This window comes from Sitophilus oryzae, unplaced genomic scaffold, assembly GCF_002938485.1.
Source record: "Sitophilus oryzae breed Bouriz unplaced genomic scaffold, Soryzae_2.0 scaffold_732_pilon_pilon, whole genome shotgun sequence".
NCBI classification, from domain to species: domain Eukaryota; kingdom Metazoa; phylum Arthropoda; class Insecta; order Coleoptera; family Curculionidae; genus Sitophilus; species Sitophilus oryzae.
Window position 1 is genome coordinate 1,417,519 of NW_022147343.1, and position 26,899 is coordinate 1,444,417.

Genomic DNA, 26,899 nt, shown 5'->3' on the forward strand with positions numbered 1-26,899 from the left:
ATAATACATAATAGGTATAGAGCCCGTTAACTCTAATAAAGGCCACTATTTACACTTGCTTTATTGGTTCTAGAGTACTCTCAAAGAATATTATCTGTGATATTATAAACTGTACACTGTACACGTTGGTTACCAGGTAAAATAAAGTTAAAACCGGGGATTTCCCAACCATAAATCATAAATGTCGTTCTTGATCCTCTCATTCCTCAGAAGTCATAGTTACAATCGACAGTTTCAGACTTTGGTTCAAACTTAGTCAAGTGGTCGTGTAATTTAGAATTAGACTAATCTGGTCAGACGCATTTTAATATTATTTAATCCTGTCAACTTATCGAGCCGATGCATGATAAAATCAAAAGTTTGTTTAATTTTCACGAGTTTAGTGCGCTCTTGTGTACGTTTAATTGATTTTTTTCTTGATTAGTGGTCTTATGCAAAAATGTTCAAACTTCACATTGTGTGACTCTAGATGCAGTGTTGACGACCTCAATACACACAGTTTCCTAGCAAAGTAGCAAATATGTAATAATCTATACTAATATACAGGGTGACCCATCGAAAACGATCGTAAGGATCCGCAAGGCATAACGGCCAGGGTATTTTTGTTTTCAAAAAATCCAAAAACACGTCAATTTTGTTTGTGAGGGGGACAACTTGGCCCCAAAAATGATTGCAAAATCTTCAACCCTCTAAGCGGGGGTGTCATCTCCCAACTTTTTTCAAATGGGAAGGGGGGTCAAGTGGCGCCGCAATGAAAAGATCTTTCTATTCTCTATATTTCCCCGCTTAGTTTTTGAAAATCGGTCGAGTCATTGAGAAAATATGAAGGATTGAAATTTGAAAAGTTCATTTAAACATTTATCAGAGTAAATGGTAAGGATAAATTTCTTCGACCAATTTGCTGCTTTTTCTTATTATTTCTAGATGTTTAGCATTTTTTCACTTGCCACAAGGTTGAACGATCAGGTGCGGTAGTTGCTAGATAGCTGTTCTGTGACTAGTTTGTACTGTGAGCTGTGCGTTGAAGTTCTTCTCAGTATCGTTAAACTGACCTACAATAGAATTTCCAAAAATACCTGCCCACACGTTCAATTTCTGAGGGTTTTGTATGTGCACCTCGTGAAAAACCCTGGGGTTGTCCTCAGCCCAGTACCGACAGTTGTGCCGATTAACTACACCGTTCAAAAAGAAAGTACACTCATCCGAAAAACACACATTAAAGGTGTACGCGCACTGAATCGATACCAGTCCGGCGAGAAACGGCGAAGGCGGTGACTCGACTATCGTAGATAGGTAGAGGTAGGAATCTGGCCTCTACAGGCCGAAATGTTTTAGTGGACGCCGGCGCCGTCTATATGTACCATAGACTTAAAATAAAATATAGACTACACTATTTACATCTCAACGCGGACAAACAACCTTTTTTGTACACATGTTTACTTCTGTGTACAGTCGACCGAGCCTTCCTCATCCAGCCTATGTTGTCACGTCTTTAATATTATCAATATTTTTTTTCTTGTTATACACATATATTGAGATATTAATACTACAGTTTAATAAAGTAGGTTTTAATATTCCATAGATGTATTAAATAGTCCTTATTCTACTAAATTATAAGTCGGATACTGTTTAATAAGGATAAGTTCTTTACAATATGACAACACCGATTAGAGGCGAGGGAGCCTATTCATTCATTTATTACCTTGTAGTACGTGTCGCACGTGTGCGGTAAAGCTTTGTTGCCGCTATCTCCGCGGCTGTATTAACGCATTTTCTTAGCTTGTAGTCCTTAATTGTTTATTTTATTGACTTTTTCTGTTCAAAAACTATAAAATATGGTTCGCCAGTGCCAAATTTGCAAGAAATTTGACTTTAATAATCCATTTAAGTCTTGAAACGACTTTTGACCGGTAGGCAACTCTCAATTTACCCATTGGGAGTCAGTGGCGTTGTTGTAGAAAGGCGCTTATTTAGATAATATTTTAGTAAAATGTAAAATCTGATTTTTTTCTCTTACATTACATTATTTACTTACTTACATTGTAACAAAATCATAATTATAACCCTGTTAATAATAAATAATGTTTTTATTAAAAATATATTCCGGTTTATTCTAAAATTATCTTCAGAATCTAAAATAACATACAAGAATTTTAAAATGATATTACATTATGAAACAATATTTTTTAATATACCGGGTGTCTCAAAAGTGGCTCCAACCCTATAACATATATTTACCTACTAACATACATAGCCTACTAATATACCTACTAACATACATAACTATGTATGTTAGTAGGTATATGACATAAATTAGGATTTATTGACGTATTCAATTGTTTTTGGTCTCTTCCTGTTTCACCGAAATGATTACATACTTGATTTTTAAAGGCACCCTCGGTATATTGCTACTTTATTCGATAAAAAATGACACTCTGAATAGAATAACATATCATATGTCAACTTTTGACGTTGTCGCTTAAAAACATATCCTATTTTAAATTTCAATCCAGTTTTTTTCAATCCACTAAGTTTTAATCAAGGAGCCTTGGAAAAATAGTTTTGATCGTCTATTAGGTTTCGTGTCTTGTCTAGGCCGGTTAAAAGATGTACAAATCGTATTTTTAATCATACATATGTCAATTTTTTCAAATGGAACAAGGGTGACTCATTAGCATATTTGGAAAAAGCATTTTTTTATGAATATATTGATACCACACACTTGGTATTTCGAGTCAAATTGTCGTTATGAACCGCGTGTTACAATTACAATTAAACCATATGCGAAAATGTCAAAAGTTGACATATGATATTTCATTCTATTCAGAGTGTCATTTTCTATCGAATAAAGTAGAAATATACCGAGGGTGCCGTTTAAAAATTAAAAGTTATAGTCATTTCCGGTGACACAGGAAGTGACCAAAAACAATTGAATGCGTCAATCAATCCTAATTTATTTCATATACTAACATACTAAATCTTGTTTTTTTATTTGAAAATATAAAAAAATTATGGGGATGAGCCACTTTTGAGCCGCACCCGGTATAATAAAGACAGTACCGAGTTAAATAAATGTAGTTTTTATTTTATCCACTTCCTATCACCTTCCTTGCTTTAATGGAACAGATTTATGTTTTCTCTAATTTACATAATAAGACATCACTTAACTAGAAAAAAAATTACAACAATCATTTTTTTTTCTCTCCCTGTCGCCGATTCTATTATATCTGTGGAATAGATCCGGTTTTGATTAATATTAGGGGTTGTAAATGTTTGACTAAAATTAATAATTTATTATTAATTTCAAAAATTACGTAATTTCGATTATAAAATTTCTTCTATAACGTGTATTTTATTATGTTTATCCTTTTCGGACTCTAAGACGTTTTTTCTAAACTTTTATGTAAAAAACCTGTCCTAAATCTTAATAAAATATAAAAACGTTTAAATACGATATATTTTTAATTTAATTATAGCTTCATTAAAATAAAAAAATTACCCGGCTATGATACGGAGAGTTCAGGTGTACTTGAGAAACGAAAGACAGTGTTGTGTTTCTCGGCAGAGTCGTCAGGGAACGACCGTTACGACAGAGACAACCTATCTATCGCTCGTGTCGCACTCGTTATAACCTAAAACAATAACACAACAATAACAAGACAGTGTCTGACCGCATGTTCCAGCTATTTATGAATGAGATGCTCAGTCTATATTTTATTTTAAGTCTATGATATGTACGATGGTCGCAGTCGCTTTTGCTGGTCGGTCCGATCCGATGCAGTGCGCGCGGAGCCTAAATAGGAAATTATTATCCTTCGCCATAGTTTCACAAAATTGCAAGCGACGATCAAAATTGTCTTCGTTGAGTTCTTGTACCAACTGAATTTTGTACGGGTGGAACTTTGGACATTTGTACGATTCACGCCGGTCTCATTGGGTAATTTTCTTGTACTCAGCGTACTATCCATGGCAACTTGGCCCAATACGAATACCTCCATAGCTTCATTTACTACAGGATTTTCTCTCTGCCTCTTTTTATTCATAACGGAACCAGTTTCGCGAAATTTTGCTACTAACTCGCGAACAATTTTGCCATAAAGGTGTTTGTCAGGATGGCGTTCATTGAATATCTGCGTAACCCGATTGCCACACTCATTATTTTTAAAATAAAGTCCGATTATTTCCACTTTTTCTGCAAGTGAGTACACCATAATAATTGTTAAAAAGTTTAACGATATTGAAAAGAACTTCAACACATAAGTCACAGAACAGCAGGGGCGGCTTGTCCTATGAGGCAGATGAGGCAGTGCCTCACCAATACATTTCAAAAATTACACGTATTAATCGATACATCTTTAATCACAATTTTATATTTTTTCCCTATTTGCATCATTAATAATTGTATTTTTTAACCGTCATTCTACAATAAATTACGTCGATGGTATTCCTTTAAACGCGCTTCCTTTCCCATATGCGACAAACTCGACGATGTATGTCCATCTCATTTGTTCTTTAAGAAGTATATGTGCAGAGATTTGCCTCTCGCTTTTCCTTGTCTAGCGTATTGTGGTATATCGCAATGACGGAGCGACAGCGTTCACTGGAATCTTAACTCTATAGAATGAAAAGAAAAAGCATAGGCAAAACCTTTAGTTGAAGAGAGATAAAATGTATGGAGTAGTAGCGCGTAAAAAGACCGTATTGAGGCGAGCCTCAAATGTAAATTTGAACCTTAAAAGCCGTTCGTTAAAAATATGTATCACTTCCCGATCAGCCCGAGAGAGATTTTTAGGCGACAGGCTGAAAATGCAGAATTGCATTTTTTGGGAATTTGGCTTAGTTTGAATCAGAGTTTGAATTAATTCTGCCGGTTATTACACTGTTTTGTCTACGTTTTTAATGTGAATTGCATGTTTAATTACTCTTTTTACTGATTATTGTACATATTAAGTAAATACCTAAAAAGTGGGCAGTGACTTATTGTTGATTGATATGATGATTTAGAGGGACCATGTATCATCAGAAGACTTCCCCAGGTAAAGTTTTTCGAATCATTTCTCGATAAATTGTGTATAGTCAAAATGTAAAGCGACCTGTTACAGATTCCGTTTTGTTTTATTTTTATAGGACGGGTAGAAAAACAAAATTTTACCATATAGAGTAAAATATAAGAGAAAATATCCTGAGGTCGCTTTGATAAAAATTTACTGTTGCAATGGCCCTATGTAATAAGTTGTCAATCAAATTGTTGATTGTTTGACTATGTTTTTTTTAAATGTATGATGTACCTTTTTTATTAATTTGGTCGTTTTGTATATTTTATATGTGTGTTTTTCTATTTCTTGATTTTTTTTTTCATATACTGAGTTGGACACGAATAAATAAATAAACCGTATGATCGAGAAAAAACGGCGTCAGCGTTGGCTATGAAATGAAGATCGCTGTCATTTTATATGTAAATTTATATGGGAAATGTCATCGATCGTCATTTCCCAGCCAACTGGACGCCGTTTTTTTTTCGATCATACGGTATAATACTGCGAATTATATTACATAAGGCTATTTCCGCAACTGCTAAAAATTTAGAAATATTTTAAATACAAAAATGTGCGCTTTTTAAGTCTGTAGGGTATCTAAAATACTAAAAATAATATACAGTGTGTATTGCATTTAAAAAAAACTGAGATATAGCATTATAATATTGCAATGTTGGCCGCGCCATAAAAAAATCCCCGTGATGTGATGTGATTTTTTCTCGGATTTCTTCTTTTACCCTACATACCTCGCTATATTATACGTATGTACGTAAGCAATAATATATCAATAAGTTAAATTCACTCCAGGTTTTTACCACTTTAAAAGATCGCGCACACTATACCTGCACGGACCGGCACGGACCAGACCAGTAAAATCTACCGGTGAAGGTGACCGTGTTATTTAATAGAGTAGAGCACACTAGACCAGTACCAGTACGTACCGCCACAAGCCACGACCGTCAAAACAGGTCGTGTCGGTCAGGGACAAATATGACCGGCAATATTTATGCCTGGTCGTGCTGGTCCGACCTAATGTGCGCACCGGCGAACCAGCACACCTCCACAAACATGCAAATATTGAAGGGTTTGTCAGTATTTCGAGTACGCTAGCTGGCTCAAGTTGCATGATGTAGGTTAGATTTCGTTTATTTTTGTTCGAACCTTTAAATCGTTTTAAATATGAATGAAAAAAAGCTTATTTTACTGGTACAAAAGTATTCAGAGCTGTGCGATACGAGCCAAGCATTTTATATATAGAGACCAAGAAAGAAAAGATGCAATATGGGAGTCGATAGCAAAAAAAAATAATTAAATTTGATTTGTGACATTCGAAAATATTGGAAAAACTTTTCTTCGAATCTTTTTAATTCAGGAAACAAATGATGAAATTCGCCATATTGCTTTCTCTTTTGATTTATAGGGTGAACCCAAAATCTTCTTTTTTTCTTAGCTTCCGTCTCTTCCTCCTCTTCTTCATACAACATGGCTAAAATAATAATTTCTTCCTCTGAACTACTCATTTTCAATACTTCTATGTTGCACGCTCTAGTAGTTGAGCCTTGACAACTGTACTTTTTTCGAAACTCTCGCTTACGGTAAAGTGTGCGATGTCATGCAGGATGCAGGTTTGTGCTGTGCTGGTTCGTACTGGTCCGTGTAGGTATAGTGTGCGCGATCAGATGAAATTTTTCAAATATGAATTATCATGGAAATCCCGCATATATAGTGCTTCAAATAAATCAATAGTGTGATGTATGCTGAATTTTATGCTGAACCCAATTTTGTACAGAAAAATGGTAATGCGATTGCAATTTTAAAGAAAATATTTTTTTAGGATATGTACTTTTTTTATATAGAACTTCCTCGTACTAATGGCCACCTTATATACATACTAATAAAAATTCTCTTCTAATGTGCCTCACCATCTTCCAGTGCTACGAGCCGCCCCTGCAGAACAGCTATCTAGCAATTACCGCACCTGATCGTTCAACCTTGTGGCAAGTGAAAAAATGCGTAAACACTAGAAATAATAAGAACAAAACAGCAAATTGGTCGAAGGAATTTACCCTTTTCATTTACTCTGATAAATGTTTAAATAAACTTTTCAAATTTCAATCCTTCATATTTTATCAATGACGATTTTCAAAAACGAAGCGGGAAAGTATAGAGAATAGAAAGCCCTTTTCATTGCGGTACCACTTGACCCCCCTTTCCATTTGAAAAAAAATGGGGAATGACACCCCCGCTCAGAGGGTTGAAGATTTTGCATTTATTTTTGGGGCAAAAGTTGTCCCCCTCACAAACAAAATTGACGTGTTTTTGAATTTTCTGAAAAAAAATACCCTGGGGGGCCACCCTGTATTGGCGAAAAGAAGTAAAAACTAACATTTTATTTACTAGTGGTATTGAGTATATTGTTTTTTTATTCTGCTTCTTGGCTGTCGCCTAACAGTCTAAAAAGGAATACTGCTGTTAAAAAATTAACCGTTTTATTTTACGTGGTTTCAGTCTCCTCTGTATCTGTATTTACAATAAATTAATAATAAGATACTTAATAAGGAAACTCCCTAATTGGCAATAAAAGAAAATTAATATTATCATTATCATTTAAAAAAAGGTACTTAAATTGAATTCTGGTTGTCTTGACTTGAGGATAATTATATTGATTTAAGTCATTTTACCGACTTAACTTGCAGATCATGATTTAAGTGAAAAATATAGACTTAAGTCATAAAAAATGCCGTATTATCAAGAAATTATGTTTTTTAACTAAAAACTAAAAGAATTTCCAAAAAATTTTTCAAAAAATTCCGAATTTTCAAATTTTTTTTTTTCGTGAAAAAAACCTCATAGGAGTGTTTCTGGTGCTGAACTATACTACCAGTTAAAATACTTGCACTCATTTCTGGGACACCCTGTATATACTAAATCTCGTTGAATTTTCTTGACAACCATCAGTAGTTATACCTTCAGAGGCCTGTTTTCAGTGAAAACACCACCGTGACACTGTTTGTTTACTTTATTTACTTAACATTATGTCCAATTACGCCTTGTTTACCCTTGTATTTAGTTATTACAACGTCCTTTCCTTGGTCTACCTTGACGCTCGGCAGGCGATTGTTATTTTTACGTTTGGGAACAGAGCTGGAAATACGACTTACCAACAAAGATGCCCCTCCCTAAGTCAGAAGATATGTTTGTTTTTTTTATTTTTCAAATGATAATAGAGAATATGAAAGCAGTATAATATACATATAGGAATTATTAGATTATAGCTAATAGCTTAGTTAAACCATTCATTTTTTCCCATTACCCAAGTGGAGAAATTTCTCAATTTTTTTAGGTAATTTAAAACAAACATGTTTTGACTATGATTTGTTTTATTTCGGTTTCTATACATACTATTCCCGAAAATGTATAGTACTATATAGAATAGGGTGTATAAGCATTAGTTCAGTCATTGGGGATCAAAAAAGGGGCCTGCTTGGAAAAAAGTCCGGAAGTTTTGAAACTTTGCAGGTTTATAGGTTTTGGGGTTCCTAACTAAAATCCATAAAATGCACATTTTCAGACTTGACGCTGGCGCGGCGCCGCCATCTTGCTAAAATGGCGCCCAAAATCGGTATTTTGCGAATATCTCGAAAACTATGCGTTTTTCGCGAAAATTTGAGGGGAGCAAAATTAAAGAGAATAAAATTTCCTATAAAAAAGGTTTTAATGAAAATTTTCACTAGTCAACCGTTAAGGCACAAAATCCCTGGAAATTTTACAATTTTGCGTAAAATATGATATATTATGTAATAGTCGATTTTCCGAAATCAAATGTCGATTACGGTTCACTAAAACTAGTATAAGTTTAATTTCTTCAATTTTGTCATGAAACAGTGGCGTATCATTAATTCGCTTATTAATTTATGAATAATTAATTGTCGTGATGGACAGCATTCATTGCGAACTTACCACCAGGTTCAGCATTGGTCTGGTTGTACCAAAGAGGCCGAAGAATGGGGTTGGAAGAAAACAAAAACAGGCATTACTCCAGTCACAACGTTGAAAGATCCAGCTCCAAAATCCCTGTTGGCATTTTTATCCTGCAAATGCAAAACCAACAACTATGGTAAAGCCTGCGGATGCAGAAAAGCAGTGTGCTGGATGCAGAAAAGTATTTGTGCATACTGCAATGGGAAATCCTGTGACAACGTCACTGAAGTGTCACTCGGCGAATCCGATGAAGAGGAGTTGGACTTGCCTGTAGATATCCCTCTGGCGGCTGAAGATGAAGAGTTGGACGTATTGAGAGACCACCCTGATGAGCCCAGCACAGCAGACACGACACGACATCGACTTTGACATCAATGAGCCAGATCCGTCGGGCTTGTGCAGATAAGTTACTCCAATAGATAAGTTTTTAATTTATCTATTGGAGTAGGCCTCTACCTCTTGGGTGGTGTGGAAACAAGTACACATTTTCAATAATTAAAATTAATTATTCATAAATTAATGAGGGAATTAATGATATGCCACTGTTTTATGACAAAATTGAAGAAACTAAACTAAAACTAGTTTTAGTGAACCCTAATCGACATTTGATTTCGGAAAATCGAGTATACATAATATATCATATTTTACGCAAAATTGTAAAATTTCCAGGGATTTTGTGCCTAAACGGTTGACTTTAGCGAAAATTTTCATAAAACCTTTTTTACAGGAAATTTTATTCTCTTTAATTTCTCAAATCTATAAGCTCTCCTCAAATTTTCACGAAAAAGGCATAGTTTTCGAGATATTCACAAAATACCGATTTTGGGCGCCATCTTGGGAAGATGGCGGCGCCGGCGGCAAGTCTGGAAATGTGCATTTTATGGATTTTAGTTAGGGACCTCAAAACCTATAAACCTACAAAGTTTCAAAACTTCCGGACTTTTTTCCAAGCAAAAATCCCCAATGACTGAACTACATTAGCAATTAAACTTTTAGATACGTAACGAAGGCGCGATTTTTAAATTCATTATTGCCAACCATGGACATTAGGGTGTCCGTTATTTACAAAGTTGATCATTTCTTTCACGACGCCCTCTAAATTTTTAGTTTATTGTCTAAAAAGAATAACAGACCATTGTAAACCCTTAATATTCACAATAAACCTTGCCCCAAAGACGATTCATTTCCCATTTAAATTATATGGGAATTTGCCACTTTTTGCAAATATTTTTTTTTTCTCGATCTTGTTCTCTCGCAGCCACGATAATTACATATCTTTTACAGAATTGAACGCTCTACAAAAAAGGTCTCTTACAATTTTTCGATAAATCTACTCTTTCAAAAGTTATTCACGGTTAATGTTAACTACTAGGTAAATTCCTAAATTCTTCAACTTTTTTGACAAAATTATGATTATTTTTGAAAAATTTAATCTATTAGTGTAGAATTAGAATAAGTGGGAGGGGGGTTAATCTCTGCGACCTTAGAGATCTATTGTGTCCCCCTTTCTTGAGTTATAACTCATCATACAGTCCCAGGACTTCCTACGGAGACCCGTGTCCCTCACAGTCGAGGAGCTACGACCCAGGCCGGGTAGACGAAACGGTAGCTTGTGTCGCCTGTTGGGTTTAGAGGTAGGAGGTAGGCTCCCGACCCTTGGAGGAGGTGGTAGCTTGTATGCCACTTGCGGAGGATGGTCTCACGCAAGTGTCAGCCACCTCTCCTGTAGTTCTCTTTGGGTTTGGCCCCTTGGAACTTTCATTGTTACTGTTCCCAGTGTCGCTAGGGGTTTCCCACAGCTTCACCGGTAATGTTTTTATTACTATTATTATCAGATCTCATAGTGTTCCTATGAGTCGCTAGGGACAGTCGGTCCACTTCTACAGAGCCCCGCATGTAGAAGTAAGGGGTAAAATACAATGGGGTGCCCCAAGGTTGAGGCTGTCCGTAGCCCCGCCCGGTATCGTTATATGTCTTGGTGCAATTCCCTGGCCACGACACTACAGTCAGGGACAAGACGATGAGTGAGATGCTTCTTAGACCAAGCCAAGTGCTAGAGGGGATTCTCCCCAGCACCTGACCAGGAGCTTCTTCACCAACGACAAGGTCTTGCATCTCCTAGGGGAAGATCTATTAGTGTAAAAAAATATACAATTCTGATGGTGTTAAGGTTGGGGATTAAGAAATCTTCAAGTCTAATGAAGTTTAAACCATTTAATTATAGCTGATTTATTTTAATAAACATTCTTTAGTTGGATTTTGATATTTCTTCTTATACTCGCTTACAATCTGAATTACATATCGTTTTTCATCTTCACTTCTAGATAAAATATTAATGTATTCTTCTGACAATTTAACAGCTCTTTCTGCAGTATCATTAACTACTCTCAAATTTTTCACATTTCTAAGCCTCTTTTATATCCAGGATCCTTTAACCATTCCGTACTGTCTAACTGCAGAAAACTTTGTAACGAATTTGAATTTATAAAATAATTAATGTTTTTGTTTATAAACCATTTAAAATCATCCTGATTAAAAATGAAGCCTTTAGAAATATCGAATTCTTCGTCATTATTCATTTTTAAAGCTTCAACCATTTTCTGCCTGATACTATAATAAATATTAGAATTAACTACCTGTCATGCATTCGATTGTTTTTAATGATATAAATCAAAATTGTTTATTATGGTATCATGAAAATTGCTTTTTTTCAAATAGTAGATTATATTATTCAAAAATAATCATAATTTTGTCAAAAACGTTGAAAAATTTAGGAATTTACATAGTGGGTAAATTTAACCGTGAATAACTTTTGAAGGAGTAGGTTTATCGAAAATTGTAAGATAGCTTTTTTGTAGAGCGTTTAATTCTGTACAAGAATGCATGTGATTGTGATTGTCATGGCTGCGAGAGAACAAGATCGAGAAAAAAAATATTTGCAAAAAGTGACAAATTCCTATGTAATTTAAATGCGGGAAATGAATCGTTTTTGGGGCAATGTTTATTGTGATTATTAAGGGTTTACAATGTGTGAATGTGAATGATCGTAAACTAAAATGTACCGTATGATCGAAAAAAAAACGGCGTCAGCGATGGCTATGAAATGACCATCGATGACATTTCCCATATAGATTTACAATAAAATTTCAGCGATCTTTATTTCATAGCCATCGCTGACGCCGTTTTTTTTCGATCATATGGTATAAGGTGTAATTGAAACCACTATTTTATTCCACTAATTGCGAGGTACTGAATGAAGCTTAAAAGTTTAATTGGTATGAACTATAGTGATGTGATTTTTTTAGAGCGTCCTTGGTTTTTTAGTCCCGAAATTTTCAAATTACCATTAATTATTTATGTATTTTTTTAATTATTATTTATATATTTATTTTAATTATTTTTTTAAAATTATTAATTATTTTTAAATTTTTATTAATTATTAATTATGTTTTTTTTATTTTTTAAATTTATTTTTTTTAATTTCTATAACAATATGACAATCCTATACATGCTCCATACAATCAGGGGCGATAAATTCAAATTCCTGAGATATGATAATCCAAAGTTAGGAAGTTAAAGGACCTCAAAAAATGGTTTGGATCCTTATCAATAAACCCATTTAAAGCTGCAGTAAGAAGAAGAAATTCTCAAATAGTCACACTGTATGGTAGTTCTTCACGTTAAAGTGAAATAATTGAATGTCTAAAAATAATCCTCTACAATAACGTACCAGACAGAAATATGTCTCTGGTTCTTTTCGCGTCCATCGTAAAACCCGGACCGGAGAGCCAAAACTAAACACCGAAACAAACACGCTCTCATTGTGTCACCATCTAGAACGGGCGAGCGAAAACAAAGCCCTAGCGGCGGCCGGGGTCATTAGCGATCGCCGAAAGGGACACAAAGGGACGCCCCGGAGAGCGTTAATTATGTTGTGGGACCCCCAAAGTCAGCTCCCGCCGCTCGCCGTACCTCGAGAAGACGGGTTTGTCGTCGAAAATATTTGAGGGAAACGTAGTTCTCTACGAAAAAAATCAATCGAAAAAATCAAATCAGTCAAACCAAATATCACTATAGGCTTAGTGCATTTTAGTAGATTTCAACAAATTCCGACCGCAGCGCTTCAACGGCAGAGATCAGAAATTATCAGTATGTATTTTACGCCATTGTCATGTTGATCGCTTTAAAATAATATTGAAATCATGGCTTTTTCATAATATTTAAGTATTTTAGTTTTTTGCTAGTGCAGTTATTGAAACTATAAAACACTCAGGTTATATAAAACTCAAAGAATCCGAACTAGGCATCGTATTGTGTTGTGACAATTTGAAAAAATGTTATCGCGTAAAGGAGAGCGTAATTAGGACATTGTTGGGTGCAATAACATTCAATAAATCAACTTTCCCGGATATTCTACCGTCCCGAAACAACATTTTATAGTTTCATAGGTTCTCACACCGATTTGATCAAAAACAAAAATGGATTGAAGCAGTTCGACGAAACAAAGTGCTCCTTACCAGTGGCGGATACAGGGCCCCATGCCCCCCCCCATAAAATCTGTAAATTAGGTTAAGTATTAGGCTTTTGGGTTAAAAATGGCGCCCTAAAAGGCATATTTGGCATTATTTTTAATTTGGGCCCCCCCTAAAATAAATTTATGTATCCGCCCCTGCTCCTTACATCAAAAAATTAAATAGACATATACTATAAGAGGTTAAAATATAATTAGCAATATTAATGGTATACTTTTTTTATCAACTAGTGATTAAATGTTTTATGAACATCTTCTAAAATTATAATTGTTACCTTTAAAAATTTTTGCCGAAATAGCACCAATTATGACCCCACTAGCAAAACTGGGATTAAAACTATTCTTGCTACCGTATAGTTGAACTCATCTAAAAAGCTGTTTTTAGCTGGAATAATAAATTATAATACAAGTTAGACCTTTTAAAGATATCAAAATATTTACTATTTTATTTTTATTTTTAGAATTTTCACAAATTGTACTTTCTAACACTTTTAGAAAAATTATATAATAAATTTTTCGTATACTCGCTATTTAAACCAGTGCATTTGTATATACTAGTTGTTTACGATTTTCTCCGATGGTGGCAGCACCGGCAGAGAATGCACCAAGCCTATATCTTATTTATTTATTTGAATGATCCAAAAAATATGGGCGCCTTATCAAATGCAGAAACTTTTTTATATTACAAATACACTGAATTAATATTACCGTTAAATCTAAGCTCTGTGTGTTAAAATTTTCATTAAAGTTACTTTCAGATTATCACGTTTTATTTTTTCTTGGAAGTTGCAGTGCCCAGCGTTAACAATAAAACAATCAAAGTGGTCCTTGCTCCAAAAAAAGGTTGAGTACTGTTGATATAACGGATGACTAATTATGATGATTATAGAGAGAGATAGAGAGATTTGAGACTAAACGAAATGACTACACAACTAATACGATTGGACGACACCATGTAACATAATATGAAACTGATGGATGCATAAATCTGACCTATATTGTGGCTGATCTATGGTCTATGGAAGACATCTCTGAGTTACATTTCCATATTTTTTTTCTAATCCAGAAATATATGAATTTACCGGAGAATTTTTCGTCAAGTTTAATGTGTGTGTGTTATATTTTTTTACTTTTAGCCCTATTTTCATTCATTTTTTAGCAAACTGTTTGTAAATCTATCAACTTTCATTATTCATAAACTTAGTTTTTTATAAACTTTAGTATTTGGCTTATTATGCAGGGTCAATTGAAGGGTTGTTTTTTACCTTAAATTTAAAACACCCTGTGCAATAATTTCGTGAATAGACTTTCCTAAAACATTATTTTTCGATGAGAACCATGCCTCCTGAGCATTTTCGTTTTTGACTCGTGTCACCACAATATGCCTTGGTTAATTTTTAAGAGCGAAATGAACTTGCCACAAAAATTTGTTTTTTCTTCAACTATCGTTACTTTCTGATGTTATTTTTTAATATCACGATGTGGCTTTAGTGACTATTGTCGTAATGTCATATCGACACTGATTAGAACTCTTTTAAAAAAAAACGTTAAAAAGTAACGATATAATACAAGCTTGGTTTTAATAAATATTGGTAACGCTAACAGAACTAAGGATATTAAAAAAAAATACTAATAATTAAGTATACAATTAAAACAAAAAACTGGTAAAAAATACTAAATACTTTGTACTACCTCTCGCAGCTGCTATAACTGTCTGTAGACGTCAGTTCATACTGTTAATGAGGCTGCAAATATATTGTAATTATGTTTTCCCATTCTTCTTCAAAGACCAAGTCAATGTTCATAATTTCGGCCATCTTCAACAAAATCAATGACTTTTGCATAATTTTCGACACTAAGGACCATATTCAATCGTACACAACAATAATCACCTAAGCCACCTCGTCATTATGAAGAATAACGTCAAAAAGTAACGATAATTAGAAAAACTGCAAAATGTTTATGGCAAGTTCATTTTGCTCTTAAAAATTAACCAAGTCATGTGTTGACATAAGTCAAAAAAACAAAATATTTAGGAGACGGTTCTGACCTTTGAATAAGAAGACTAAGGAAGGAGCATATCAAAAATCTTAAGTCCACCGCGATGGGACTCAAATATGGCCGACTTAAATTCCGGTTTATCAGTGCCGTTCTAATTTTATTTAAAAAATGTAAAACTATGATGTAGGGTAGACGTGGGGTAGACTCAATATTTTTATTTATTTTACGTTGTGAATAAATATTGGTAGTTATTAAAATTGTTATAAAAACATATTATTATAATAAAAATAGATAAGTTTTAATAATTATTTATTAACACAAACATTCGATACGCTACTGAAGCAGGTAAGTCAAATTGACGTATCTAAATTCTTTGACATCTAATCTTTGACAAGTATAGTAAATAAAAGCAAAAATGCAAGAAAAAATATATAGTTAGTTAATTTAAGTGAATTTCATAAATGATCGGTTTACTACACGTATGTATATTATATAGTCACTTACTAGCGAAAAGTTGTTCAATTATTTCACTCGATTTTTGCCGAGATCTACTGCATGCTACAAAACCAACTATTTTAGAGTCTTTTTCGATAAATCGCGATAGTGTCACTGTTAATTTCAGTTCTGCCACGATTTCCATCTAGATTTACTACCTTTGTACAACTATCAGTAGTAGAATAAATAATAAATAATATAAAATAAGCTCCGTAAACACTGACAAATCCACAAAATTTCAAATCAAATTCAAATGTGTCAAATGAATCGTCAAACAGAATTGTCAAGGATCCCCACCCTAGAGTCCTTTTTCCGCCCACCATGCATGAATATATGGATAGCATTATGCTCCTTCCTTAATCTTCTTATTCAAAGGTTCTGACCGAAAAATTATGTTTTGGGAAAATTTTCTCACGAAATTATTGCATTTAACTGTAAGACCAAGGGACCAAGAGAGTCTTTTAGTAGTAGTCTTTATTATGTACCTTAGATTATATTTTTATTTCCTTAAACATTTCCTTAGACATCTACATACATATTATATTAAAACAGAATCAACAAAGCCAAAAGCATTACAAGGGCACTAAATTATATCCTTTGGCAAAAATCATATATGACACATGACACGGTAGTTAAGATCACACTTACATATGGCGCTGAAGTCTGGCAGATCAGCAAGTTCATGGAGGGAAAGTTTTTAGCAACTGAAATGGACTTCCTCAGAAGATCGACAAGAAATCAAAATTAGAAAGAGTGCGAAATAAAGAAATAAGAAGAATAACGAAGAAAGAGATAGAAGAAATAAAAAAAAACAATTAATCTGGTATGGGCATGTAAACAGAATGGGGGAAGGAAGGCTACCAAAGAACATCATGAAATGGATCACAACTGGAAAACGAAAACGAGGAAGACCCCGAGAGACATGGTTAAAGGGGGTAGCAAAGGCGAGGAACCGAAAAGCGGATCAGACTCTAGAACCGGACTTATATGTATATACAGGGTGTTTCAAAAAACATGTGCCATCTCTCGTGGGGAGGTTCCTCTTGTAAAAATAAGATTTATTTTTCATATTATAAAATTTTTGTAATAAGTGATTCGAATGAAATTTTGAGGGTAACAATTATTATAAGTGCTACTTATACTATTTCGCTAACAAGAGAAAAAAAGTCAGTGACGTACATGCTTTTTTTAGAAAAATATTCCATTGCTAACCCATATGCACGTCACTGGTGAATATGCCGACACTTTTTTAGCTTTAAAATATGTATGTCGCATTTATATATAGTAACTTTTACCCTCAAAATTTTATTCGGAACTCTTAAAGTACTTGGAAGAAATTTATAAAAAATCGAAAAAATATTAAGACTTTAACACCCTGTAGCTACGAAACAAAGCAGAATCGGACCTATGTTGATATGAAAAATATCTTATTTTTATGTGAGGAATCTCCCTACTAGAGATGGCACATGTTTTTTGAAACACCCTGTATATAAATATACATATTATATTACATATAATATTTTAGCTTGTCTTACTTTTTCTTCATTATGTTACATATCAACTGCTACCAAACTACCAAGTTCAAATTAAATCTCAATATACTAAACAAACCGACTGTAGGGATATCATAAAAGACCCTCCATCCATTTCAAGGTTTACGAGATGCTCAATTTAGTCTACTAAGCCAAAAGATAACGAGGGAAATAAAAAGGGCGCTTGAATCAAACTGAAATGCTGAATGCGGAAGAGCTCTAGGGCGCAATCAAGGAAAACAGGACTCTTTTTGTCGAGAAAAGGGGAAAGGATTGTTAAGTTGGAGTGGGCGGAGTAAAGGGTCTCGGTTCAAGCGAGGCAGTTTAAGCACAAACTTCAAACTTATATTTTTCTTTACGTTTCAAAGATACTCTATAATAATAAAAGTTAAAAAACGGTTTTTAATTGGATGTAATGATACGACATTAAAGAAGAAATGCTAAAATAATTTTAGTGGAATTGACAGTCCTTCAACTTTACTGCTGCATTTTTCGTTTAAAATGTTACTAGACATCACGTTGTGGCTTTAGTACCTACTATCAATTTGTAGATCTCCAAAATAGTTAAACATGCTTGATTTTATACCAAAATAGCGAACAAGTGTTGTTGAAATTTGTGTTTGAATTGAAATTTAAATGAAAGTTATTATTCTAAATTGAAGCACTACTAACTACACTCAGATGCAAAAAAACGCAACGGAGAAATTTTTGGTTAAATTTAAAGTTTTATATTTTTGTTATTTATATAGCCTTATTTTCATGAATTTTTTAGCAAGCTCTATATTATTATATCAACTTTAATTTGTAAATTCAGATTGTTATTAAATTTAGTATTTTACATATTATACAGGGTTAATCGAGGGATTGTTTTTTTATCCTCTTTAAAACACCCTGTGCAATAATTTCGCCTGTGAATTTTCCAAAAATACAATTTTATGGTCAGAACCATGACTCCTGAGCATTTCGTTTTTTGGTTCATGTCAACACATGCTTTGGTTAATTTTTAAGAGCGAAATGAACTGATAACAATCAATTTGCAATTTTTTAATTATCCTTAATTTTTGATGTAATTTTGTAATATGACGAAATGGTTTTGGTTACTATTGTCGTAACGTCATACTACACTGTATTGGAAACTCTATACTAAATTAAAAAAAAAACACGTTAAAGACTAACGATAACGATACAGCAGTGGCGGACTAAGCCTAACGGGGGCCCGGGGCGGCGAAGCCAAATGTGGCCCCCGGTCTGTTTAGATAATGATATACCGTATGATCGAAAAAAGACGGCATCCAGTTGGCTTGGAAATGAAGATCGATGACATTTCCCATATAATTATACATATAAAATAACAGCTATCTTCATTTCATAGCCATCGCTGAAGCCGTTTTTATTCGATCATACGGTACTTCTAATGCACATTTTGTAAAAATTGAATGACGTATGTATAATGGTTGACAAAATTCAAGTATTTATACAGGGTGTCCCAGGCTGAGCCTGCGTTAGAAGTTTCTAGAGAACTACAATATCTAGATACGAGATTTTGTGCATATCATTGTTTCACAATGAGATCTATCGATTAAAAATATTTTTAATATGGCGGCACTTTTGGAAGTACCGGAAGTTGACAGCAACTTTCTTATTTTAAATGGGTGGCCCCATTTTTTATTGCATACTTATATTCTCTGTAAAATTTTATGAATTTTGATATTAATCACTCTATACCTAACGTTAACCGTTTTTGAGAAGAAAATAAATTTATAATTTTTGGAGGAAAAAAACTGCCTGTCAAAAATATGTATATAGCCTAAACGTCAAATTTAGTGATTGCCACAGCCACTGTACCATAAAGAGAAGACATGTGGCTATCTATGTCAAAAATTAAATTGTCCGAATGTCATATAATAATGGCCGCAGCTGTCATGGAATTGAGCGATTAAAAAGTTATCATAAATATTTTTTTTTTCAAATGGAAATCCACTTTTTTTATTTCACTCGTGAAAAGGCTTTCGTTACTTTCGTTTTTAAAATGTGTTACTCTTTGACTATATATGTTCCTGTACCTAAAATAAATCGTTTTTAAGTTATTTAAGATTAAGCTTTAAAGCGTATATTTTTCTTGATATTAACCAGTAGCCTATGACAGTATATTATCGATCATTTCCAGCTAACTTTGCGCTGTTTTTTTTTCGCTCGTACGGTATATTATTGAAATATCAACTATTAGATATCACTAAAGAACGAAAATACGAGATATATTTATATAAATACACTTTTTAAACTTTTAAGGCAGCAGTAGTTATAATATGGAAAATTCAAATAATTCATTTTCTGACAGATGGAAATAAATTGTCTGACACTTAATGTCAAAGGAAGCTAGATAAAATCAAGAAAAATATACGTTTTCAAACTAAATCTTAAATAATTTAAAAACAATTTATTTTAGGTATAGGAATATGTATAGTTAAAACGTAACGAATTGGAAACCCTTTTCACTAGTGAAATAAAAAAAGGGTTTTCATTTGAAAAAGAAATTTTTATGATAATTTTTTAATCGCTCAATTCCATGACAGCTACCGCCATTATTATAACACATTTGAACAATTTAATTTTTGAAATAGATAGCGACATGTCTTTTCTTTATGTCACAGGGGCTGTGATAATCATTAAATTTGTCTTTTAGGTTGTAGAAATTTTTTTGACAGTTAATTTTTTCGTACAAAAATTTTAAATATTTTTTTCTTAAAAATGCTTCCAGGGAAATACCGCGACAAAATATCGCGATTTTGTAAGTCCTCCAAGATCCGAGGGGCTCCTTCGCTGTCTCAGGCCCGTGGCCCCCGTTATACTAAAGACTTCACTGCTCATCATCAGTAATGAAGCTAGAATACAAGTTATGCTGTGCATTGGTCGTAATTTAAAATGTTTATTCAGTAAAAATAAATAATGAAACCATTGAAAAATAACTTAAAAGCTAAAATAAATAAATTGAGTCTCAAAATATATAAAAAATAATAATTTTATTATCGAAATATTAAACAAAGAAAAATGCCCCTTGATTTAATTTCCTTAATAGAAAATGCCATTGGCAATAATTACTGGGGCCTGATAATTGATAATTAAGTAAATATCTGCTTCCATTTATACAGTTTATAGTTGGCGTATACGTATGGTTTGCATACTCCACCTACAAACTGCTTTATAACTACTGAACACATATTGGCCTTGTTTGCCAGTTGAATAAAAAATTACTTATTAAGATTCGGAAGCCCCCTAAAAAACGGGGCCCGGGGCGGACCGCGTTATTACTGCCTGAATACGTCCGTTTATACTGTCATTGAGGCTGCATATATCATATTGCGTTGTTTTCCCATTCTTCTTTAAGGACCAAGCGAAGTTCATTTAATAAATCTGATACTGTTTCGCGACCTTTTACCCTCCTGCCAAGTATTTGCCAAACGTAGAACATGATGGGCAGTTCATAGTAGTATAAAGTTCACAATAATCACCAAAGCCACCTTGTCATATTGAAAAATAACTTCTAAAAGAAATGATAATTGAAAAAATTGCAAATTGTTGGTGGCAAGCTCATTTCGCTCTTAAAAATTAACCAAGGCATGTATTGACATGATCCAAAAACCAAAATGTTCAGAAGACATGGTTCTCACTGCAAAATTATATTTTAGGAAAATTTACACACGAAATTATTGCACAGGGTGTTTTAAAGTTATAGTAAAAAAACAACCCCTCGATTAACCCTGTATAATATGCCAAATACTAAAGTTTATAAAAAATGAGTTTACGAATAAAAGGTGATATAATTATATACAACTTGCTAAAAAATTCATGAAAATAGGGCTAAAAATATCAAAAATATAACACTTTCAATTTGACCAAAAATTTATCCGTTGCGTTTTTTTGCATCTGAGTGTATTTTTTTGATAAAATTTGGCGTTACTCTTTGCATCTCTAGTATTTTGTATTTTTTTAATTAACGCGTTTTTATTCGATGATACGGTAGCTATAGGCTTGGTGCATTCTCCGCCGGTGCTGCCACCATCGGAGAATATCGTAAACAACAGGTATATATAAAAATACGCGGGATTAAATAGCGAGTATACGAAAAATCTATTAAATAGTTATTCTAAAAGTGTTAGGAAGTATAATTTGTGGAAAATCTAAAAATAAAAATAAAAAAGTTAATATTTTGATATCTTCAGAAGGTCTAACTTGTATTATAATTTATTATTCCAGCTAAAAAAAACTTTTTAGATGAGTTCAACTACGGTAGCGAGTATAGTTTTAATCACCAGGTTTGCTAGTGGGGTCATAATTGGAGCTATTTCCGCTACAAGGAAATTTTTTAAAGGTACATAATTATAATTTTAGAGGATGTTCATAAAACATTTAATCACAAACTGATTGAAAAAAAGTATCCCATTAATATTGCAAATTATATTTTATCCGCTCATAGTAAGTATATGTCTATTTCATTTTTTGATTATGTAACGGGCACTTGTTTCGTCGATCTGCTTGAATCCATTTTTGATTTTGATTAAGCCGGTGTAAGAAACTATGAAGCTATAAAATGTTGTTTCGGGAGAGCTGGATATCCGGGAAAGTTGAGTTATTGAACGTTACTGCACCCAACAACGCCTTAATTACGCTCTCCTATAAACGCGTTAACATTTTTTCGGCAATTTTATTAACATTTGAAATTGTCACAACGCCTAGTTCGGATTCTTTTTAACTTATTTTTTACTACCGGAAACAGCTTTACCTCACACAAACCTCGTACCTGTTTTAAGTATAGTTTCAATAACTGCACTAGCAAAAAACTAAAACACTAAATATTATGACAGAACCACGATTTTAATATTATTTTAATGCGATCAACATGAACTGTAACCGGGACGGCGCGGCGTGAAATGCATAGCGAAAATTTCTGATTTCTGCCGTTGTACAGCGCTGCGGTCGGTATTGTTTGAATTGAACTGAACTGCACCAAGCCGATTTTTAGGGTTTCATTGAAGAAATATATATTTATGTGATATTCCATGATAAATGAATTTATTTTTACAGTAATTTTTAATGTATTTTACATTTTTTTCAATTCCAGTTGCGCACTTGTTAAGAATAATAAACCTATCCAAAAAAATTTTTTAATAATAAACCTCTTAACTCAGGTTTTTTAACTCAAAATTATTTAGGAAGTAAGAAAAACACAAATAACTTTATGGATATTATCCTATGGACAATATTTATGTCATTCACAAAAACGCTTTTAAAATTTTAATATCCATTTTTGTATTTTTTTGTAGAATAATTTTAAGAAATAACCCCTGGCATATTTTAATTACTCAGGGTCTGTACTAATATGTAAAATCCTTAAGTGACTCGCTGATTAATCACGATCCTGCTCAAACCACTCAACGTAAGAAGCTCAATTTTGGCATACAGGTTGATTCTAGGGTGTACAGATTCGATAAAAAGGGATATTTCGAAATTCCAGTTCCAAGGGGGTGAAAACACCCCTCAAATATTACAATATTTTTTATTTTAAAAACGGTCAAGTTTCCGAAAAAATCGCTTAAACACGTATATTTTATTTTGTTTTTTTACATATTTTAAGATTTTTTAAAAAAATATACAGGGTGTTTCATAAACTATAACCATTGAGGAATCACAATTCTGCTTAAACTGTTTGACGTTTAAAGCTGATTTTTTGCAAACGGATTGAGTGTGGGGTGTAGAGGTTCGATAAGGAAGGGTTTCCCGAATCTCAAATTCCAAGAGGGTGAAAACGCCCCTCAAATATTTCAATATTTGTTATTTAAAAAACGGTTAGTCTTTCGGGAAAACGCTTGGACACGCATAATTTATTTTGTTTTTTTACATATTTTGATTTTTTTTAAAAAATCATACTGGGTGTTTCAAAATGTTGGGTAATTGATTAACCATGATTCCGCTTAAACTGCTTGACGTAAAAAGCTTATTTTTGGCAAACGGATTTTTCGAGCGAGATGAAACTACCCTTCAAATATTACCAAGTTATATAATAATATCGCCATATTGTTTTTTCTCATGCTGACATAAACGTGAGAAAATTTTATCCAGTTTGTATGTCAATGAAAATTCTTGCTTTGCTTTATCATCACCATTACAATTGATTAATTCGACGCGAAGGAAGTCGCGGGTACACGCTAGTTTGTAATATAATTTTACATAGTTCTTAGTGTCTAAATTTATCTAGGTACTTACCGCCGAACGTCAATATGCAGCTTAATATGGCCCAGAGTGTCACGACAAAAATTCAAATTTTAACAAAAAATATAAGTCCTTGCAATATAAACTTGCGTATATCTACTTCATACGTCTCTACAGTAGTAGTCACTATACGCTCACATACAGCACAATTCGATTGTTTAAAGGTAACAGGTACCTATTCTTTCGATCCTAATTCGTCTTTGTCGGATTCAATTTTTTTCGAGCGCTGTATTATTTGAAAAGCGCGGGCTTTGTATGCCCGTAAATCCCCGCCGGTACGCGTATGCGATCTAGCAGACTGGGGATCGGTTCGCGGGACTTTGTGTGGAGATCGGGGGGAATAGCTGAATGAACGCCGAATGGGAGGGGCTTGTGAAAGGGCGGAGCGTATATGAGAGGGCGCGTGTGTGAATACCCGCGATAAGGGCAGCTGCTCGCGGTGTCCCAGAAACATTAGAAAATATAGATATCCCGTCCTAGATTCGTTCTATCGAAGTTGGTCAAAGACTTAAGTAGCATTTTTAGACACAAAATACCTGCTAAGAAACATTGCGAAACAGTTTTGTCACATTTTTGATACATAATATGTTTCGTAACATAAATCGCTTTTTCTTTCGAAAACATTTTACCAAGATATGGTTTCGCTACAATATGCTATAACAACAAAGATCTTGGTGTCACAAGGTACACTACAGGGTAAGTCTTAAAAAAGCGCAAATATTTTTAGGTTTTTAGATCTCGATAAAAGAAACATACAGGGTGGCCCATCGAAAACGTTCCGCAAGGCATAACGGCTAGGGTATTCGTTTTTTCAAAAAATCCAAAAAGACGTCAATTTTGTTTGTGAGGGGGGCAATTTTGCCCTAAAAAGATTGCAAAATCTTCAACCCTTTGAACGGGGGTGTCAATCCCCAACTTTTTTCAAATGGGAAGGGGGGTCAAGTGGCGCCGCAATGAAAAGAGATTTCTATTCTCTATATTTCCCCGCCTCGTTTTTGAAAATCGGTCGAGTCATTGAGAAAATATGAAGGATTGAAATTTGAAAAGTTTATTTAAACATTTATCAGAGTAAATGATAAGGATAAATTCCTTCGACCAATTTGAGTTTTTTTCTTATTATTTCTAGATGTTTACGCATTTTGGAAGTGGTTGAATTTAATTTTTTAACAGAAAATTTAAACAACCTTCTCTCAAATGGATAAAAAAGAGTAAATTATCTATGGAAAATATTTTAAAAGCTTGTTATATTAAAATTAAAATTAAAAATAAATGAGACACGTATCGTTATAAAATATACAGAGAAGACCAGGCTACTAGTAATATAGCAAGTTGCCAGACGAATTTACGTTTACCCGTTTTGCGTTCGTACTCGAGATTCACTGCCGGCTAGTCGGCTGGTTAGGCAGTACGCAGTTGCAGTTGTGCTTGGACGGGTCGGTCATGACAGACTAGGAATACGACTCGAGGAGTGCCGAGTATTTATTATTTTCATTTTAAGTGTTTACCTTCACTTAAGGTAACATTTAAAATGAAAATACTTAAATATTTATTATTTGAGTGTGTTTACAAGCCAAAACTAAAAATAAATAAATTCTCTAAACCCAAAAAAAACTAAAATATTACTCTAAATAAAAAGAAGTTATAACAAGTGTTCAAAAAGACCATCTTCTTGTGCTAGACAGAAGCCTAGGCGGTCGTAAAATCCCCGTCTGACATTGGCTAACATATTAGGGCTAATAGTTTGGAAAGCCTCTCGTATTTTTACTTGAAGCTCATCCAGATTATTAGCACTATTATGACCATACACTTTGGATTTTACATAACCCCCCAAAAATAAGTTATTGGGAGAAAGATCTGGTGATCTAGCGGGCCACAAAATAGTTCCATATCCACTAATTAAACGGTTGGGAAAAGTATTGTTCAAATATTCTTGAACAATAGGGGCATTGTGGGCAGGACAACCACCTCAGCAATTTAATTACTTGAAAACGTGGGATTTTGATCCGCGGTAGCACAAATGAACACTTGTTTTAACTCCTGTTCTTCATTAATCTACACATCAGGCTTTTTTTGTTTTTGTGGGAACACGCACCCATGTGTTTCAAAATTATTAATAACTCTTGATACAGTACTTACAGTAGGTAAAGATGGAATTGGCCTGTCTACAAAAGTTTGTAGAAAAATTGTTTGTATATCCCGATAAGACCTATTTTGGAAATACCATTTTACATTTTGAATTTTCTCACGAACTTCGTAAACATCCATTATTTTACTTAAAAAATAAATTTTACACAAGAACTGTCGCGAGAATCTATGTATTCGTTTTGGCTATTAAAACACGAATAAATACGAATTCTGAAACATTCTTATCACATATCTACCTATTTTTATTTTATGGCATTTTTTCGCCTGCTTTTTATCCGGCGGACGGGTATACGCTAATTCGTCCGGTTCTGCCTATGTTACTACTACGGTGGTCCGGTCTGTATAGCACAGCTATTAGTAAAGGAAATATCTTGTAGGAAGATATAACGGCCAAAGCATCAGAATATGTGGGAAAGAATGTTGACTACTTGAATTATTTGATGTAGGCACATTTTTGGTACAGCTTGAGCGTTTTATCTACTACATTTAATATCTCTAGACATACGACACGTGCGGTACTGAATATAGAAGAGTGGAGAGACTAAACTTATTTTTATTTTTATCTAGGGCTGAAAAACAAGGGTTATAGAAATTTAGGGTAAAAGGTTTTATTTTTATGCTACCTAGGTAATTTACCACATTTAGTGCGATAGGTGGTGTATACCTATGTGGTATCTGGTTTGGAAAGATATAATAAGAGACCAGTAGCGGATACAGAGGGGGGGCCCATGGGGCTCGGGCCCCCTCTAAAATCTGTAAATTGGGTTAAATATTAGGCTTTTGGATTAAAAATGGCGCCCTTAAAGGCATATTTTGCATTATTTTTTATTTGGCCCCCCCCTAAATTAAATTTCTGTATCCGCCCCTGTAAGAGACACAGAAAATTTAGTTGCAGGGAATATCTATTATCG

General features: G+C 33.7%; 1 protein-coding gene across 1 annotated transcript in view; it reads right to left on the reverse strand.

The window, feature by feature from the left end:
• Positions 1-24,148, reverse strand: part of LOC115888326 (single-minded homolog 1) — a 137,707-nt gene extending 113,559 nt beyond the window's left edge. The window contains exon 1 of the mRNA XM_030908016.1: positions 23,838-24,148. The gene's annotated coding sequence lies outside the window, so the exon portion shown is untranslated. The remainder of the gene's footprint in view (positions 1-23,837) is intronic.
• Between the last annotated feature and the right edge of the window lie 2,751 nt (positions 24,149-26,899).